Source organism: Lissotriton vulgaris, chromosome 11 (assembly GCF_964263255.1).
Source record: "Lissotriton vulgaris chromosome 11, aLisVul1.2, whole genome shotgun sequence".
Classification (NCBI taxonomy): Eukaryota; Metazoa; Chordata; class Amphibia; order Caudata; family Salamandridae; genus Lissotriton; species Lissotriton vulgaris.
In genome coordinates, this window is record NC_141699.1 from 353,866,078 (window position 1) to 353,886,823 (window position 20,746).

Consider the following 20,746-nt stretch of genomic DNA (forward strand, 5'->3'; position numbering starts at 1 on the left):
TTATGTTCAATTGTTTGTCCATGCTGTGCTTTTTTTACAGGGTGTCTTCTGGTGGTGACCAACATCGATGGACGAAGCGTCGGCTGCAATGGAGGAGTGCCGCTAATAAGAGGATTTTTTTTCTGCAGGCAACTTACTTACCAAATTCAACAGGACAACTACAACAACATACAGATACAGTATCCTTTGTCTTTTTCTCTGACTGTGACTGCATTTCTTGGATCTCTCTCTGCTTCTAAATTGATCCCTTAACACATCACTTAGTCCACTCCACTATCACATTTGCACCACACATAGTCATTTGTAAGTGCTCCTACGTAATTCGCAAGTCGCAGCACGCCCCAGCCCGTAGAGGACTGGGATGGCCCCAATGATGAAGCATGTCACCAAGGGGCAACCCTGGTGAGTGAGGGGACACCTAGAAAAAGAGCAATTTCTCCTTTTCTATCTACTATACCTTCCAGACCAACCCCATTGAGTGTTGTGAATGGATTTATAGTGACCAGCAAGGCCCACTGGTATCTGGCAACAGAGACCTTATGTTGAATATAGTTATCAATAATTCCACACACGCCCTGTACTGTCGCATTCTTTCTTCCACAGTTGTCGAAAGTACTACTTACTTTTCACTGACATGCATCCAGTAGTGCATGCACTTTCAAAGATTGATGGATAGGTTTGTACCCAAAGATTTGTTTATGTTCAATTGTTTGTCCATGCTGTGCTTTTTTTACAGGGTGTCTTCTGGTGGTGACCAACATCGATGGACGAAGCGTCGGCTGCAATGGAGGAGTGCCGCTAATAAGAGGATTTTTTTTCTGCAGGCAACTTACTTACCAAATTCAACAGGACAACTACAACAACATACAGATACAGTATCCTTTGTCTTTTTCTCTGACTGTGACTGCATTTCTTGGATCTCTCTCTGCTTCTAAATTGATCCCTTAACACATCACTTAGTCCACTCCACTATCACATTTGCACCACACATAGTCATTTGTAAGTGCTCCTACGTAATTCGCAAGTCGCAGCACGCCCCAGCCCGTAGAGGACTGGGATGGCCCCAATGATGAAGCATGTCACCAAGGGGCAACCCTGGTGAGTGAGGGGACACCTAGAAAAAGAGCAATTTCTCCTTTTCTATCTACTATACCTTCCAGACCAACCCCATTGAGTGTTGTGAATGGATTTATAGTGACCAGCAAGGCCCACTGGTATCTGGCAACAGAGACCTTATGTTGAATATAGTTATCAATAATTCCACACACGCCCTGTACTGTCGCATTCTTTCTTCCACAGTTGTCGAAAGTACTACTTACTTTTCACTGACATGCATCCAGTAGTGCATGCACTTTCAAAGATTGATGGATAGGTTTGTACCCAAAGATTTGTTTATGTTCACAATTGTTTGTCCATGCTGTGCTATTTTTTCTTGTCTCCCAAAACCTTTCCCAAAAACCCCCGTACCCATCCATTTTTCAAACCCTAACCCTCTTCCCCCGGGCTGTGTGGTTTTCATTGATGTGTGACTAAATTACAGCAATAAATCCACACACTTGCTGGGGAGGATAAGGTGATAGCAACAGGCTGGTGAAGAAATCCGAGGATATATTCTTACTCTGATTGACAAAGACCCATGGCTAATGTCAAAGAACTTCAACCAAATTAGTTATACATTAACATTTGTTAGGCTACAATGTGGCACTGTTCTAGTGTACTTCTGTCACCTGCTATATTCTCTATTGTACCGTTGTATTGCTCAGGAGGACAAACCAGATTTCATTTTCTTTTTTTTCATAGGCATGCAACTGCCACTGTGTCACACCACTAGTACCACTGCTATGAGGAAATTTTATCCGCCCAGGATTGCCAACCTTATTCGCTGTTTCCCGTGGAGCCAGCCCTGGGCCTAGCCCTACTTGCAAACAGAAATTACAGGTAATATAGGCGTTTGGTTGGAGGTAGTATAATGGAGTATTAGGAGACACGAGAGATTGGATTGACAGTAGTACTACTAAAGTCCTAGGACTATTCAGGAAAACAAACTTACTGTTAAACCCCCACCCACCAGACTCAAAAGCAGTAAAAAACAGGTATGGTCAGATAAAGTTTCAAAAAGTATATTTTTATAGCCCTAACAAAAGAATCTCCCGCAAGACCCTCCCTAACCCCAACGATTGTCCTTCAAAAGTCCCCAAAAATCCCAACTCCCAATTCCCACCCCCCAAAAGTCTCTAAAAAAGGGGCAAGGGACACTATGGCAGGGTGCTTTGGAATTAGAAGCCAGGGCATCATGCTCCTTGCAGAGGGTGGCAAGTTCGAAGCGGAGGCCCTCCACCACGTTCTTATAGTTATGGACCTCCTGCTCCAGGTAGGACAGTCTGAGGGATAAGCGGCGCTGGTGTGCCTTGCAAATCCTGTGAGGGGCAGCTGCTTTCTTTGCTGCTGGGCGGTGGCGTTTGGCTTTGGTAGCCCGGCTCCGTACCGCTGGAGCACTGCGCTGGCTGGCAGCCCGCACGGAGGAGGATGCAGCTGTCCCAGTGGACGTTGTTGTTGTACCAGACTGCGTCTCCTCGTCCTCCAGGGCCACCAGCCGCCGATATTCAGCGACAGTGGCATCCAGCCTCCGTTGCCGGGCCATTCGAGCCAGCTCCTTTCTCCTTGATGGTGTCTTGGATTTGGAAGGAGCAACTACATGAAAAAAGAAAGACATAGTCTGTAACCAATGCTCCTTAAGATTAACACAAAATGATTGAGCAGAAAGTTGTCACAGTACAAGTAGCAAATTGAAAGCACAGTACATAACTATTGAGGACAGTATCTATGTAACCTCCGACTTCTTCATCCTTGCTCTAACATTAGTGGGAGTTTCAGGAACAAATTCTACGAGCACTATGGACTTCCATTACAGTCGACTATGACAGTACACCACTCTTATTCTTCTTCTCTCTTGTTTAGGAAAATTGGTACGTTATCTTATGCAAGCCGGCATAATGCCAGTGCAGTGAACTTGCACCCGAGAAAAACAGACGCACACCATGGTGAGTGAGACAGACTTGCGTTACTGTACCGGTCCAGTACATGCAGGTGGTGAAGCTCTTACTTTTCTATTACGGGTGGCACTGAGAATACTCTGTTAAAAGGGCTACTGCTTAATTAATTTAGCTTTCACCCTACAGTGCAAATGAGTATTAGAAAAGGAAAATGAAGAAGCTAAATTATCTGATTAACTATCACTTCACATGGGATGTATTTGATGACACATGGGATGACTTTAGGTGCTTTGCTTATTATTGAGTGAACAGTGATACCCCCACACATGAATGACATACTACTACTAAACTAAAGTTATTAAGAGAGGTAGGGAGTGTCCACCGTAATAACCGGATATATGCTGTGCTTGCAGTTGCAATACAAACTACTGCTACTATTCATGGTAGTATTTGGACAACGTTACAACTTCTTTTCCTTGCCTTTCCTACACTGGAACGAACGTGCGGGTGCGGTGCTACATGCTCTTCAAAGTAACACTTAGTTCATCCAGTGACCGTCTACTCTCTCTAGATACACATATGCTATCTAAGAGTCAGATAGTACCATGAATGATCCAGGCATCCATCCATTCAAAGTATATTGCACACATACAGTTTCTGTCTCACCCACCCAGGCTGTTCTCCTTCCACCCATCCTTGCTTCATCATTCACCCAGCCATGCACCATACCATTTTCTTACCTTCCCAGCCACCTTGGGGACCAAGCAAACACATATCATTCTTCTTTGCCAGTCATCATTACATTTCTCGTGCTTCCACACTTACTTACACCCTTCTTTCGCTTTTCGTTCATCCCATCCATCAAGTTCACCTCAGATCTGATTGGGATTCTTCTCGCCAAAAACTTCACAGCTAAGTCGAAGTACATTTAGAGGAGGCTACTACCTGCTTTTTTTATAATACACCCGTGCAGAAAGCACACTCTGCAGTCTTCAATCTCAATGACTAAGGAATGTATAGCTTACCTCTGCCCGCCACCACCGTGTGAACCCTCACAGGCATGTCCTTGTCCGGCACTTGCACCGCCTCCTCCCCAGAGTTATCCTCCTCGTCCAATGCCACCACCACCTCCGCGCTGGCCCCGTCTCCAGATGTTCCACCTACAAAGTACATTTAATAATGTTAGAATACACCACGTACTACTATATAATATTTGGTCTATGAGGAAGAAAGAAATGTGAAAAAAACAGTATACAATTTAATAATTTATGACTGTGTACTCTAGAGTAAAAATGTCCCTTTTTCCAGGGAAGGCTGTTGTCTTGCTGCACTTTTTGGCACAACTGATGAATGTTTGCTTTTTACTTTTTAACACGCACCACTTTTTCTCCTAACAGACAGAACCTTGACTTCTAAGAACACGAGCAGGATCAAGTTCAAACCAGGTGAGAGCTCGGCTCGACCACAAGAAATGTGTCCAATTAATCGTCAGCACTAAGCACTTTTCCATTTTCAGTTACACGTTCACTTTTATGACAAACTTGAATTTAATAAATGTGTTTACTTTTAATAAAGCTTTTAAACTTAAATAGACTCTGTGGTTTTTGGTCCTCCAGACTAGAGTGGATAAGCTAAAGGTTTTCGAATTTTTGCAAGCATGAGTCCGTGCCTCTGCCATCGGTGACTTTGGGAGCTAAATGACTCTGCCACACTATCTAGTCAGTAAGGAGATTGGGGGTTCAACTACAAAGTCTGTTATCACTGAGGTATGTGGAAAGTCTAACAGTTACAGCACCTATTATAATTGATAAGCTAAGCGATGCATTATTTAGTGTCCATAGTTCTGTTTGTGCAGATTTGTCCCTGCAACAGTAGTAGAATGGATTGTCCTCCTATCCAAACCAAAACTAAAGTAGTATCTTATTCTTTCTTGGTGGTCATTCACCTTTTTATTGTTGGCAATGGTCAAAGCATAAACATTTAGAATACTTGAAAAGACATTATGGACAATCCCAGAGGACTGCACTCAGTGCATAGAGCTATTGCTGACTAGAATGGGAGTCCAATGGAAATGCCAAATGTGCAATCTTAGTTAGCTACACAGACAGACTAATAAGAATAATCTAGTAATACCACACGGAGTCATAGTCGAGGCAGGATAAGAATTTAGATCCTGTCTACAAGAAGATCAAAGACGATTTAGAAAAAATCGAATGAGGAACGCTAGGAAAAAATAAGTACTCTATATTAAAATTAAAACTTACTGGGGCCAGCAAAGGAGCCCTCGCCTGCCCGGTCCTGGCCTGCATCGTCAACAGCACCCTCCTCCTCCTCCTCCTGTGTCCTCCTCTTGCCCCTGGGGGAAGCTGATGTACAACATGAAAGAAAGAAAAACAGAAAACATGGATGATATTTCTCAACCAAATCAAACATTTCAAAAGAACTAACAAAGTAACAAAATATTTTTGCGAAATAGCAAATAGGGAACGACTCCACGGGATATATTATTGACCAATCTCATGTGGTCGACTACGTCATTACTTTAGTATTGCTTGATTTGCGGACCTTCAAATTGGAAACTACCCTATGTAACTCACTAAACAAAGTACTAAAAAGGTTTGCCTAGGATTGGCAGGCAGCAGTCCGCAGCACGCAAAGTGACAGCCAAAGTCCATCGTGATTGAAGATCAGCGACAACACTAAAGTTTCCTACTACATTAACCAGTCATTAAAATACTCAAACTATTAATCCACCACCACTATTTCTTCTTATCGCCATGTGTACAAAGGAAGGACTGGACTTGAGTCTGTAGGGGCTGATTTAGAAGGCCCTTGCGGCTCTTTTGCTCCATTGTTGCGTGACTTTTGTGACGCAGCGACAGCACAAAAGAGGTGCAATGGTGCGGCGTATATTAACAACGTGACGCATATGGGAGATGCATCACGTTGTAAAGCCCTGCGCCAATAGGGGGCGTTCCGGCGCAAGGGAGGGCGTTCCTGCGCAGGAACGCATCCTAAAAGTGGCTGAGGGAAATCTACAAGATTTCAATCAGTCACTTTGAGGACAATGATGCGTGACTCAAACCCTGCGCCTGCTTGAAGCAGACGTACGGCTTGACGCAGCATTGGGGAGATAGGGCACCCCAGAGCATTGATGGAGCTGCACCATCGTTGCGACGCAACTCCAGCAATGCGCCGCCTTTATGGCACAGATGCGTAACGCTTTGGTGACGTTTTGGGCCCATGGTGCGCCGCATTGTAAATACGGCGCACCATGGGTGATGGTGGTGTGACGCACAATTACTGGCGCATCCCTGCTACTTTGCAGGGATGCGCCGGTAATTAAAGATCTGAACCTTAGTGTGTAGCATTACGCAGTTCTTTCAACTACACTCATACATAATTTCACAGGCCAATGAAATGAAAACAAAATCTAAAACAAATAAGCATAGTAGCAACACTACTGAGAAGAAGGAGAGCAGTGTAACTGAAATGCACAGAAGATTTTGAAATATAATTTACCTACAATGTAATGAGCAGCATTATTGCTCTTGGTAAAAAACAAAAATTTGCAATATAATAACACAGCAGGAGAAAACATAGTAGTAAAGACATAGCTACTACTACTCACCAAGCCCGGGGATCTCAAGGCCAAGGAGGTCGAGCAGATCTCGCTCACGGGTCAGGACATCCGTCCAGCGGTGGGTGGCCTGGTTGTAGGTGCGCCAGACCCGAGAGTGGTGGTAAATGGCCTGGCACACCTTCTCCAACCGCTTCCGGCGCTCCCGGGCCCCGTACCCGGCACTGATCTTGCCGCCTCCCATGATGGTCCTGGGGAGGCGGCGCTGAACATAAAAAACGAGTTGGCCCACCTCCTCCGGGGTAAAGATCTCCCGTGGCATCACTAGCTCCCCCCTCAAACGCCCGCACGGGAGCCGGACACGGGGTGCGGGACCCTTCCCCTTCTCGGGATGCTTCCCGGCTCCCTTCACCATGGTCTGGGCGGAAAGGAATAAAGAAAATAGAATAGGGAAGAGAAGAAAAGAAAAGAGTTTACAAAAGTAGTTTAAAATTAACCAAAAGTAGCAGTAAACACAAAAATATAGGGCTAGAAAAATAAAGGGATAGATAATAAGTAAAATAGATCCAAAAAAAACTTCAAACAAGCAAAGGATGGCAGAGATTGACAGAGGATACAAAGACCATTCCCAGAACCATAGCAATGAATGAGAAACAAGATGGCCGCGCCCGTTCACGACCGCGCGGGTAAGTTCGCACGAGATTTTCCTTGCGAACACGCGCAAAACTGTACTGGCAAGCCGCGGACTTTGCGAGATTACACTTCGCGCCCGGAAACGGAAATACATCAGGCAAACAAGATGGCTGCGCCCTTGAACGACCGCGAGGGTAACTTCGCGCATTGCGCTACGAGCGGCTCGCAAAAACGCACAAAACCTTGCCAACTAACACGCCGCAAAAAAACCAAATTGCATATTCGCACGAATTTGCGGCTTCCGAATCCGATCTCGCGCGTGTTCGCGCCCCGCGAACCCCGCGAAATTGCAGAAAAACGAGTTTTTCAAAACTGAAAGCACTCGGCAGGGGCAAGAGTTCAAACTCATCATTAGTAACAATTCCCGGTAGTGCTTCCTGACTGGGGCCCCTCCAGAATTCAGTTGCTAGTTGCAACAATTGTATGACCCTGCTCTGACCCTCACAGCAGGCTCATAGAATAGCTACAAGTAGGCCACAAAGGTCCTGGGGAAAAAAAATGCACTGCAACAGAAAGCAAAATTACAGATAAAGAAGCAGGTGCCAGACTGGAATTTTAAAACAGTGACACATTAATAAACTAACCCCAAATTAATTCATCTCAGTTGAAGCAGGGCTGGTGTGCTTGCTTTTCCCCCCCATAATCTACAGTAATGATGAACCAGAGGGTGGCATTGATGTAACAGAGGGTTGCAGTGGTGAAACAGAGGGTGCTGGGAACCTGTGATGACGAACCAGACGTAGAAACAACATAATTTGCGACCGTTGCGCGCCGAAATGTAAGTTCGCAATTGCGAACTGGTACGAAACCCTCGCGAACTGGCAGAAATCCTTGCAAACACAAAAAAACAAAAACATCCGCAAATTCGCAAGAATTCGCGGATTTTGCGGATTGCGAGTTCGCAAATCCGCAAAATTCGCGAACGCGAGATTCGCAAAATTCGCCCATGCCTATTTGTCATATGGTTACTACGTTTCTATATATTGTGTTAAGTTAGCATGAGTTTATTAAATGTTTAAACGCCATATTTTCTTTCGGCTTCAGTTTGCACACGACACCTAATTGTTATGGTAGCTTTCAACCTAGACGAAAGATGTGATTTATTTGAGAATAATATGTTATTGCTCTGATATCAGTCGTGCTTGGAACACTTAGTACAAATGTCTGCACACTGAGAACTGCACCCTCTAAGAATAACCTAACACAAGGTTGCTGAAGGCCTGATCCTCGCACCACATTAGACATAACACAAATAATGTTGCTGCCAACATTGGGCTCTACGCGGGTTTAAGATAGAGTTACAGGGAATGAAAGAACACACTTGATGCTTCGCATGCAGAGAGCTGGTAGCTATTGATGTGATCTACTCCTACTGAGAATTAGAGGTATGGGCCCGCCCTGCTAGAACCCAAATGAGACCTTCTTAGATATAATATAATATGCTAAATAGGGTGCGCGAAATATAGGTGATACAGAATTCTATAGATTTTTGCATCATAACATGCTATCACCTTTTGCTTATTATGGATTAGTGACTATGCTGCTAACTCTGATTCTTATAATATGTATGTTGATATTATACAAGATACTGCGTTTGAGAACTTTGCATTGAAAAATAAACATTTCAAACTTGCACGTGTGTTCTTTGCCTCCCAGTTTCGGTTTGTAATGATTATATAACGAAAGAGTGTTCATGTGTTCCACGATACCTGAGGTACCCTAAATTCATGTTCTGGATTGTCTAAGTCATTGGGAAGTTATTACTACCGATGAGACACTGTAGCTAGCTTGGTAAGGGGATTTCTGAAACAAAGGTGAGATTTGGGTCACCCTAACTCACCCAGGTTCTAGATCTCTGTGCACAGTTCTGTGGGAGAACGGAAACCCTGCTACATGGCGCCCATACGTTGTTGGCCTTATATCATGACACTCGAGTAGTATATCATTCAAACCTTAACCCCTTCATTCCCGTTTCCGGAAAACGGCAGTGTCGGAAAAACCTACCTATTTTTTAAATAGGTCTTCTTCAAGCTTGAATCTATCTAAAAACGGTTTCATTGAATTACTACCCAGTTGTGCTACAAAGTAATCTTTGTTTTTTCACTCTCCTGTGCTGACATGGCACAAGCCGTGGACATCCCGCCGCATAGTCGCATTGCGGTGCGTGACCATTTGCGGGCTTATAATGTACCTATGGAAGGCTTGGCTGTTGTTCTAGTGGTGAGTGCGGAACATGCTTACCCGTACGAACTATTTTATTCGTGGGTGACATTTCCGGCGGTGGACGCTAATTCAGGTGTTTTCCACTCCTACACTGCTACGGCTGTACCGGCTGCGTATGCTCCGTACAGAGCACTGGAGCTTCCTATTGAGGCTTGGCAGCATGGAGTTTGGTTTGGTGGCGCCCTACCACACGCTTTAACCGCTCCGAGGTTGGGTCCTTTGTCCATTCCGGGCACACCTTGGCCCGCTTTGGCTGGATTCACTCCTCACCCTAATTGAGCCACTTGTGGCATAGCTGATCTGCGGCAACTTCATGAAGTCGCAGTGGAAGTGATTAGAGCGCTTGTTCATTACACTAGCCGTAATGTTCAGGACGTAGCCCCTAGGGGCGCACAGCTTCGTGCAGAACAGGCTGGTTTGAAAATCAATCCTGTCATGGTGAATTCCGTGATGGGCAAAAAGCCGCAGGACAAGGATGATTTTCCGTTCTGGCTTGCAGAGAAATTCGGCCAGCTAGAAGCTGTGTTTCCTAATACGAATCCCGGTGATAAGCACCGGATTCTTACACTAAGTTTACCAAAAGATTTGGCAGCTGAGCTTGTTGACTGTGAGACCTGGGGTAAGACTTTTGCAGCGGTCTATTCGAGGTGCTACGGCACCCCGTCTGTGACCAATCTGGGTGCGGTCCTTAAACGTGTTCAGGATGAACACGGACCGTAGTCGGCGGTCGAATTGGGTATGCGCCTGTGTGGCTCCTTTGATGTAGTTTGCGATCTGATCCTTGCAAATGTCAAGGGAGATGCAGTGAACTTTCAGGTTGCTAACGCTTTGGCGTTGATTCCCGAGGCCGAGAGACCCCGTCAGTTGGCAAGGATTATTGTGGCTGCTTATAAAACGGTTGGCCGCAATGCAAAGGGGCTTAAGGCTTTTCCTGATAAAGAGAAAAAGCAGCCCCAGGGTCAGACATCGGAAACTAGTGGTCAACAAAAGTCCAAGAAACAAAATTGGCCTAAAAAGCAGAATCAGGGTAAGCAACAACAACAACAAACACAGGTTTCTGCTCCTGCGTCTCCGTTGCCTGTGCAGTCGGATCGTGTTTATGATTTGCGCGACCGCGCGATGATTAAATCGCCTGAGAGGTTTCAGGCTTCTGACCAACGCTCTCCTCGTTCCTTTCAGGACTCATCGGCTCCGTCAACCGGTGGTGGAGGGGGCGGCAGGGGCTTGGTGGCCAGCAAGGACGTGGTCAGCCCCGCCCGCGTAACGGTGGAGAGCAGCAGGAAGGCGCTACGCCCAAGAGACCACAGTTTGCCACGAAGAAAGTCGCCGCCCTGACAGCGCATTGTTATGCCCCAGATAGTGAGAACGCGGCTTCGGAATCTGACGTGGGCTCTGACCTTGCTGGACAGCGCGGCAGAGATTACCATAGTGAAAGAGGCCCTCCGTCCATTGTTGAAGGTGACAGCGACTGACACTTATGTTGTGATTGAAACTGCTGATACGCATGTTGCTCCCCCTGAACGTCTTTTTGAAATTGTCCTGTTAATTGAAGGTGACATGCAGCGAACTATAAAAGGGGTATTTTGGGAAAATCTTTCACCCACGTATGACATTTTGCTTTCGGAGGCTGACTGGCCCCCACCTTTTGTTCTCGCAGCTCCGCGAGGGGAGGAGGTAATCCTACCCAGTTTCGCGCACTCTGTACCGAGAGTGGAAGCGCTGCATTTTGCAGAAGAGTGGGCTCTGGCGCTTGCGCCGGCTGTGTACCGCAATCAGTGTGGCTGGGATAAATTGTCTCCAAGCCACGAGATTCCTTTACGGTCTCGCCGCAGCCTCAACCTCAATATCCCATACGGCGTGAAGCCAAAGCTTCAGTCGCGGCTATCCTTGAACAATTGGAATATCAAGGTGTAATTGAAACGTGTGTGTCACCGGTGAATAACCCCCTTTTTACTGTAAACAAGCCGGACGGCTCATATCGTTTGGTTTTGGATTATAGGCATTTAAACTCGCATTGCCGTAACTGCGCAGTACAGAATACTCATGGCTCTGCTTTAGTGAATAGTCTTGAGCGTAAACGGTTCAAAACCACGCCCGACATTTCCAATGGTTTTTATGCACATAGATTAGACGGTCTAAGTTCCCAATGGACCAGTTTTACATGCAGCGGTGTGCAAAAAATGTTTCGGCGTCTCCCAATGGGCTATAAAAACAGTCCTGGAGTATTCTCCGCCCGCATTGTCTCTCTTCTGGAGGGCATCGACCCGGTTGCTTGTTCGTATGTGGATGACATTTATCTCACAGACGACGATCTTTGGGAGCATCTGTGTCGAGTAAATAGCATAATTTGTAACTTTGCTGACATTGGTTACAAGTTTAACTTTGCAAAGTCGCACATTGCAGAGTACACAGTGTTGTTTCTCGGTTACGAGCTTAACAATGAGGGAAAAGGGTTCGCACCTCACTTCCTGGAGAAATGCGCACAATTGCGCTCTCCGACAACACTGAAAAAATTACAATCTTTGCTGGGTTTTTTGAATTTCGGGAGAACTTACATTCCAGAATATGCCCAGCGTATCAAGCCTTTGTATGCTTTGATACAACCATCTTTCTCCAAATCATGCTGGCTGCCTGAGCATTCAGCCATTCTGCAATCTTTGCAGGCTGATTTGCTCGCTTCTGAATACTTACAGACTCGTGATAACCGGACCAACCTGGTGATAAGAATTATCCCTGGGGCGGTGGGTTTCACGTACCTGACTTTTAATGAAGGAGATACAGTACCTATTGCTTACAAGTCGCACTTGTACACTTTGGCTGAATTGCGTTTTTCCACTGTGGAGAAAGTTTTAACTGCTGTACAGATGGCAATTCTTAAAGAACGTGCCCTGTCACAAGGAAAACGCATGTTGGTTGGTACCCCGTGTCCTGCCTTAGAGGCGGTTACGAAAGCCAGTGTACCTAATTCCAAAGCTTTGCACCCTCGGTGGATACAATGGGCTGCATCCTTGACGTCACAGGATGTCACGTTTATTTTTGACGCCACTTTACGGTCGCAGGAGTATTTACAGTATGAATTTGTTCATCCTGCTCCTTTAGCAATGCGGCCGTTGGAGGATTTCCATTGCATCATTTACACTGATGGTTCGGCGCAGGTTGCGCATGGCTCTAAACATGCCTACGTTTCCACATGCGCCATTGTGGTCGGTGCCATGGTGAACGATGAGTTCAAGTCCAGTGTCGTGCACACGCAGACGCTTGGGGACTGCACCGCACAATTAGCTGAGCTTCGTGCTCTGATGCTTGCATTGGAGTACGCAGATCCAAGTGTGACGACTTTGATCGTAAGTGACTCCTACTACTGTGTCCAGTCTTACAATGAAAACTTGTTCTTTTGGATTCAGAATGAGTTTTGTGATTCCAAAGGTAGCACAATAAAACATAAAATGATCTGGGTCCGAGTGGCGGAACTTAAAGAGAAGTTGCCACTCGTGTTTGTGATTCATACTCTCGGCCATCAGCGCTTGGGGGTCCACGCTGTTGGAAATTCGCTTGCTGATGAAGCAGCGAAGTCAGCGGTATCAAAATACTTAGTTGCAGCAGTCACGAGGTCCAAAAGCAAAATAGATGATGACATCTTGGCAGCTGTTGCTGCAACAGAGAAGGGAAGTAAATATCCTGCGGGGTTCCCTTCTAAATACACATACCACTTAAGTCCCGATAAGGTTCCTTATGTGAAAATTCCTGATGTTGGGGAACGTCTAGTTCCCAACTCGGATCGCAGGGCTACTTTGATTGCAGCGGCTCATGAAGGAGTGGCGTCTGCGCATGCGGGCGTCTCAGCCACTGTAACTCAGCTACAACAAAGGTTCTGGTGGCGGGGACTGTACAAACAGAGCGCGATTATGTCCTTCAATGTGACATTTGCCAGCAGGTTAAACCTTCGTCTGCTGCGCGTCCGCCTCAGACACAGTTGTACATCTCGAATAAACCGCTTGGATGCGTTTATTTGGATCACTGCGGTCCGTTTTCTTCTGATACTGCATACAAATACATCTTAGTAGCAGTTGATTCATGCACACGCTTTGTGTGGGTATGGCCACATCGGAGCGCTGATTCACGGACTGTCATTAAGGATTTGCGAGTCTTTGTGGGAATTTTTGCCTGTGGTACCTTCCATTCGGATCAGGGTCCGGCTTTCGTCTCTAAGGCGTATAAGGATGCTATGGTTTCGTTGGGGGTCCAAATCAAGTTTTCGAGTCCCTACAGGCCCGAGGGCAATAGTGTAGTTGAACGAATGAACCGCAACTTAAAGCAATCTTTGACAGCTCGAGTTATAGGCACTGGCAGTAACTGGCTGGCCCACCTCAATGGCGTGCAGCGTGCGCTTAATAATCTCCCTAGAAGGTCTCTGGGTGGGCGGACCCCATACGAAATGCTCTTTGGTATCAAGATGTATGTCCCTGACCTCGATGGGCTAGACTGCAAGGCCCAGGCCACGGCCTTTGACGTAGATGAACATTGCAATGTTTTACAGAATCTACAAAAGACCAGAGACAGTCTTGCAAAGGAACATTTGCCCTCCACATCGGATGATGCGCTGCAGATCCCGGTAGTTGGCTGGCTACCCCAAGTTGGAGAACTGGTTCGAGAGAAGATCGATAACAAGAAAGAGTTTGGTCCCTCATATCGTGCACCGGTTCAAGTTCTTGGAGTGAAGGGCACAAGAACAGTCATTTTACCACCACTTCCAGGTCGTAAGGAAAACAGATTTATTTCTATTGACAATGTCAAGACACACAGGGTGGCCGATTCTTCATAGCATGACACCGGCTGTATCCTGTCCTTCCATGGTGAGGCACTCTGTACTGGCTATTACATCTGGTGCAGAACAGGAGGTGTCCCTCGAGATGCCTGCCATATCCAGTCCTTTATTAAATACTATTCCTGTTACTAACATTGATGAGTTGAACTACACCTATCCTGCTGATTTATCGATGCCTGATTTGCAGAATCGTTTGGCTGACCAGTCCAGATTCTCTTTTGACTCTGTTTCGGAACCTTCAAAGAAACCCTCGACTATTGCAAAATATGCCACGTTGTTTAAAAAACATTTTTTGATTCCCCCTTGGACATACATTTGGTTGATCCTATTTTCATTTTACCTTTTTATGTCAATTGGTTTTGTGTTTTATTTTTTCCGCCTGATCGATGGTCACTACGTTAAAGAAAGAACAGGAATTCGGTACCTTAATGGAACATTGGCCCCTCTTTCCTCTTCACATTCAGCGCACAGGCTGAAACGAAACTTAAATACAGTGAACATTACTGCTTGGCCTGTCCTTGATGGGATTGTGTGGGATGCGGTTAGATTTCAAATACATGGGCCCACTGAAGTGATTAATGTTCCGAATGTGCTTAGAGTAAACATGGGAGATGTTATTAAACAAAATATACGTTCTGATGATTGGGATGTTCAGGCCGTAGAGGCATTATTTTCTGATTTTAAATACTATGCGGCTTTTGATGCTGAAGACTTATATTTAGATTCTATTAATTATGGTGATTTGTTTTGCTTCCAACATTATGGTAATCATTTTCTCCATTAGACAAATTCCAGGAGAGTTGCTGTGAATTATACGCAATGGGAGCACTGCCCAGCTCCTTTAATTGGAAGCTCCAGTACATTTCTGAAAAGATACAGATATTTTACAGATTTCAATCAATCAAATCCTGAGTCCTTTTATTTCAGAATGACAGAAAAGTCCATGTCCAAAGTTAGACTTACCGATACAAAGTTGCTGTATTCGAAGTCCTTTCTAGACAGATTGGCTTTAGATGGCTACGAGTTCTGGAAAGGAATAATTGACCTTAAATCGGTTTGGGATACCAAAGATTGGCAGGTACAAGGCACTGAGACTTTGCACCGTGTTATGTTATGTTATGTTATGTTATGTTATGTTATGTTATGTTAGGGGGGTTCTTTTAAAGCGCACTGACACCGTGAGTTTCCTGGCGCTGATTGGGAATTCAGTGAGATAGCAGATAGAGATTAGCCAGATTGGGGGAAAAGCCAAGTTTTGAGAGATTTTCGAAAGAGAGTGAGAGAGTTAGCAGTTTTAAGAGAGAGGGGAAAAGAGTTCCAGAGTGTGGGGGCAAGGTGTGAGAAGCTCCGACCTCCAACCCTCGCGAGTTTGAAGGAGGGGGTGGCAAGAAGGTGAAGATGGGAAGATCTGAGATTGCGAGAGGGGCGATATGGAGTGATGAGGGATTTCAGGAACCAAGGAGAGGGGCCGGTCAGGGATTTAAATACTATGCAGCCGATCTTAAAGGCTGCCCTGAGATTGACCGGGAGCCAGTGCAGTTTAGCAAGGAGAGGCTTGGCCGACTGCCATTTTGGAATCCTGAAGACCAGTCGTGCCGCTTGGTTCTGAGTGATCTGCAGCCTATATAGCAGGGTTTTGGGCAGACCATGATATAAAGAATTTGAGAAGTCCAAGCGGGAAAGGACCAAGGCCATGGTGACTTGAAGCAGAACTTCGGGGGACAGGAGATAAGCGACCTTCCTGATCCTGCGAAGCTGATGCATACAGGAAGAGACCACCGCCCCCACCTGGGCTTTGAGTGAGAGTTCGGAGTCAATGATAACTCCCAGACTCCTAACAGATGCCACAGGGGCGGGAGGGGGGCCAAGCCATGTGGGCCAGAAGTGAGGACCCCAATGGATGGAGCTCTTGCCTGGAAGAAGGAGCTCCGTCTTTCCAGGATTCAGTTTGAGCTGATTTTGACTCATCCAGAGGAGAATGTGAGACATGACAGCATGAAAGTTAGAAACAGCAGAGGGGGTAGAGAGAGGAAAGATGAGTTGTAGGTCGTCAGCGTAGTTGAAGACGGTGACGTCCCACTGCCTGTCTCATCCCGAATCACATGTTGTTTCTAAATTCTACTGTTTCCCAAACAACATGCTTTGGATTGGCTACTTCTAAAAAATTAAATACACCAATTATCCCCGAATTAGAAGAATATTCAGGATGGGGTAATTTTTCAGATTTGTCTATTAATGAGATACAGTCTCTGTTACACAATTCGTCCTTTAATGTATCAAGTTTGGATCCAAAAGGTTGGCTGTTGTGGCAAAAGAGTTCTGATTCTTGCCAACGTCGATTCCTGGGGTTGGCTGAAGGGTTCACACAAGTACGACCAGATCCCCGTTTTGAAACTGATTATACTGTCACCACTTACTCTGTGGGGAAACTGTGTCAGAATTGGTTGCAACATTCCACATTAGCTGCAGTTAAGCTACATCTATCTCAATTAAATGAAAATGTGGATTTAAATGATTTCATAAAAGGCCCGGCTAAGGGTAGATCTAAACGATGGATTTATGCTGTTTACAATGAAATTTGGAAAGTGTTGCAAATTGAGGCTGCTAAGCGCCTAAGGGCAATTGACCAAGCTAATTTGGAAAAGGTACTTGCAGTGGTCGATAACAGTATTAATACCCTTTCTTCCCGAATTTACACATTAAATAATATTGTTTCTTCTGTTGTTGACATTGTGCATGATTTAGTGTCCGTATTATATCATGGTCAAAATCAATTGCGTTCTGTTATGCAGTTTGCCTGGACACTACAGACTCTGAAGTCTGGTCGAGTGCCTTGGAGTTATATGAACGTCTCATCATTATTTGCCCCGTTTAATTTGACTGACAAGCAGCGCATGCTTTCCATGCGAGATGCATCATTTTCTATGTTACACATTGAGAAGTTAGAATCTTTACCTTTCTCTGTGGCTGAGGTTACTGCTGCTGCATGGCTTATCCATGGTATTATTACCTTGCCTTTTGCTATGTATAAATTTACAAATTGTATGCAATATATTGCTATAGGGCGATATGAACCATTAGGAAGTGCTTTCCTCCATGAGACATGGTCCTTGCCGTACACATATAGATGTCTTAAGGAGGGAAATGAAGTGAATCTGAATGGTGAGGAATGTACACAGTTGCCTGACCACTCACTAATATGCAGACACATCCAGTTGCATGGTTCCTAATTTAGCCTGTGTTTTGAAAGGCACACCGGTTCCTGCAATAGTTCCCACATTCACTTTATTGTCCAACGGTAGTTATTTACTTTTGAATAACGAAATGTGTTGTGGGTTAATGGTCGGTATCGCCTATGTGGTTACTGTATCAGAACGCGTGGTGTGTTGCAAGAACGTGTTATATCCACCCACGCATGGGAATGCAGATGTTTCTATTTGGCCCCGAATACCAACCTTGGGAGCGAAGTTCAATGGTTTGAGCCGAATAAGAGCACTATTGTCTCAGAAAGAAGTGGCCCTGAGTTCGGCCCGCAAAACTTATGTCCTTCACATAGCTAACACACGCACAGAGGTGCAGGCACTTTTAAATACTGATTTGCCGTTTCATTTCTGCGAGCTGGTTCATCAGATCTTTAATGCCTCCTCCACGACTGGCCTAGCACATTTTTTTAAATTGGTTAGCAGTGGTCTCGTGACTACGTTTGAAAAAGTATTTGGTATTATCCCTGCGGTTTTTCATTCTATATTCGCAAGCCTGTTTGGCGGATTCCCTGTTTTGCTGGCTTTGGCTGCAGGAGTTCTGGTGATATTTTGCTTTATAAAACATGGATGCCCATCCTGCGCAAGGAAACGCTCAGCCCCTACTGATGCAGTTTCGCAACCGGATGCTTGAATACTATGGCTCCTTACCGCTTGCGACTTTAAGCACAGCGTTTGGATTATCGTTTCGATTTTCCTATTTCACATGTGTCCAGCCTGTGTTTCATTGCCTGAGCTGTGATTTCGACTGGGCCATTGATTTGTGTCTCTGCTTACCGACTTCTCCTGACGTCGATTTTGATCAGCTGATGAGCCCCGTAGTTGCTCACGAGTTGGTTTGTTCTGGCGAAAGGGTTATGGCTTTGGCAGCGATGCATGGACTAATGGGTCAGTGGGACATATTCGCAGCGGCGCATGACTTTCTGGCACATAGCGTTCTCGAGAACCCACTGAGTTGTCCTCTGATGTTGCTAGAGGATTCGGTGCTGGAGGAGCACGTATGTTCTTTCCCATTGCTTAATTGGATGGCTGAACTGTTTTCGGATGATGACAGTGATTTCATGTTGGAAGCTGTAGCTACCTATTTTGCATATTTATTCAACCCATGAGTGACTTTGAAGACTTTCATTATTATGGCACGTGACTTTTTAGTAATTCTGAATGGTGCCTTTTTTATTACGAACATTCGACTTTCATATGTTCTAGGCCTATGAACTGGGAGTAGGCCTTAAGTTCGAATTTTTTATATTTTTGGTGTGGCCACTATAGGCATTCATACATATTTTTGTTATTAAAAACTTATATACATTTACATACATTTAGCTTGGCTCAATATTGTTGAACTTTGCTTTCATGTTTTGCCTCTCATAAAGTATTGGCTTATATTTTCTCCCTTTTTTAACCGTCCTCGGATCATTGGGGGGGTGTCATATGGTTACTACGTTTCTATGTATTGTGTTAAGTTAGCATGAGTTTATTAAATGTTTAAACGCCATATTTTCTTTCGGCTTCAGTTTGCACAAGACACCTAATTGTTATGGTAGCTTTCAACCTAGACGAAAGATGTGATTTATTTGAGAATAATATGTTATTGCTCTGATATCAGTCGTGCTTGGAACACTTAGTACAAATGTCTGCACACTGAGAACTGCACCCTCTAAGAATAACCTAACACAAGGTTGCTGAAGGCCTGATCCTCGCACCACATTAGACATAACACAAATAATGTTGCTGCCAACATTGGGCTCTACGCGGGTTTAAGATAGAGTTACAGGGAATGAAAGAACACACTTGATGCTTCGCATGCAGAGAGCTGGTAGCTGTTGATGTGATCTAATCCTACTGAGAATTAGAGGTATGGGCCCGCCCTGCTAGAACCCAAATGAGACCTTCTTAGATATAATATAATATGCTAAATAGGGTGCGCGAAATATAGGTGATACAGAATTCTATAGATTTTTGCATCATAACATGCTATCACCTTTTGCTTATTATGGATTAGTGACTATGCTGCTAACTCTGATTTTTATAATATGTATGTTGATATTATACAAGATACTGCGTTTGAGAACTTTGCCTTGAAAAATAAACATTTCAAACTTGCACGTGTGTTCTTTGCCTCGCAGTTTCGGTTTGTAATGATTATATAACGAAAGAGTGTTCATGTGTTCCACGATACCTGAGGTACCCTAAGTTCATGTTCTGGATTGTCTAAGTCATTGGGAAGTTATTACTACCGATGAGACACTGTAGCTAGCTTGGTAAGGGGATTTCTGAAACAAAGGTGAGTTTTGGGTCACCCTAACTCACCCAGGTTCTAGATCTCTGTGCACAGTTCTGTGGGAGAACGGAAACCCTGCTACAGGTTTTGTGGTACATGGGTATTTTTAGGGTTCAGGGCTAGGTTTGGGTTTTGGAGTACAGGTGTATTTTTAGGGTTCAGGCTAGGTTTGTGTTTTGGGGTACAGGGGTATTTTAGGGTTCAGGGGTAGGTTTGGGTTTTGGGGTACAGTGGTATTTTTAGGGTTCAGGGCTAGGTTTAGGTTTTGGGGTACAGGTGTATTTTTAGGGTTCAGGGGTAGGTTTGGGTTTTGAGGTACAGGGGTATTTATAGGTTTCAGGGCTAGGTTTGGGGTATAGGGGTATTTTTAGGGATTTAGGGATAGGTTTGGGTTTTGGGGTACAGGGTATATTTATAGGGTTAAGATGGGTTAGTGTTTAAGGGTGTTGGGGTATTTTAAGGAGTAAGGGTGGGTTATGATCATGGGGTGCAGGGGTATTTAAAGGGAGCAGGGTGGGATTAGCACACAATATGAGACATGGCATGAAGGGTGGAACGTACCACACGCCCCCAGTGTTTGTCATGCCCCCAGCACACGCCCACAGCACAACGCAGACACGCCCACAAGGGACTACTTTGCTGGCATGGTTCTTTTACCTTTTAAATGTATATGGTGGGCGTCTGTATAGCCTATGTCCTTCTGCTGCAACTGCCCTTTCCAACGCTGTATTGGGTGTTGTGATTGGTGCTGTGGTTCCTGAGATTATCCGCTTCAAAGGTTTGGGCTCTCTCTTTATATTATTAGTATGGATTGCATCTGGCTCTCTAGGGTATGCTAAGCAACTAAATGTACATAACAGGAATGCACATGCAGGAGATGCTTTGAGAGTA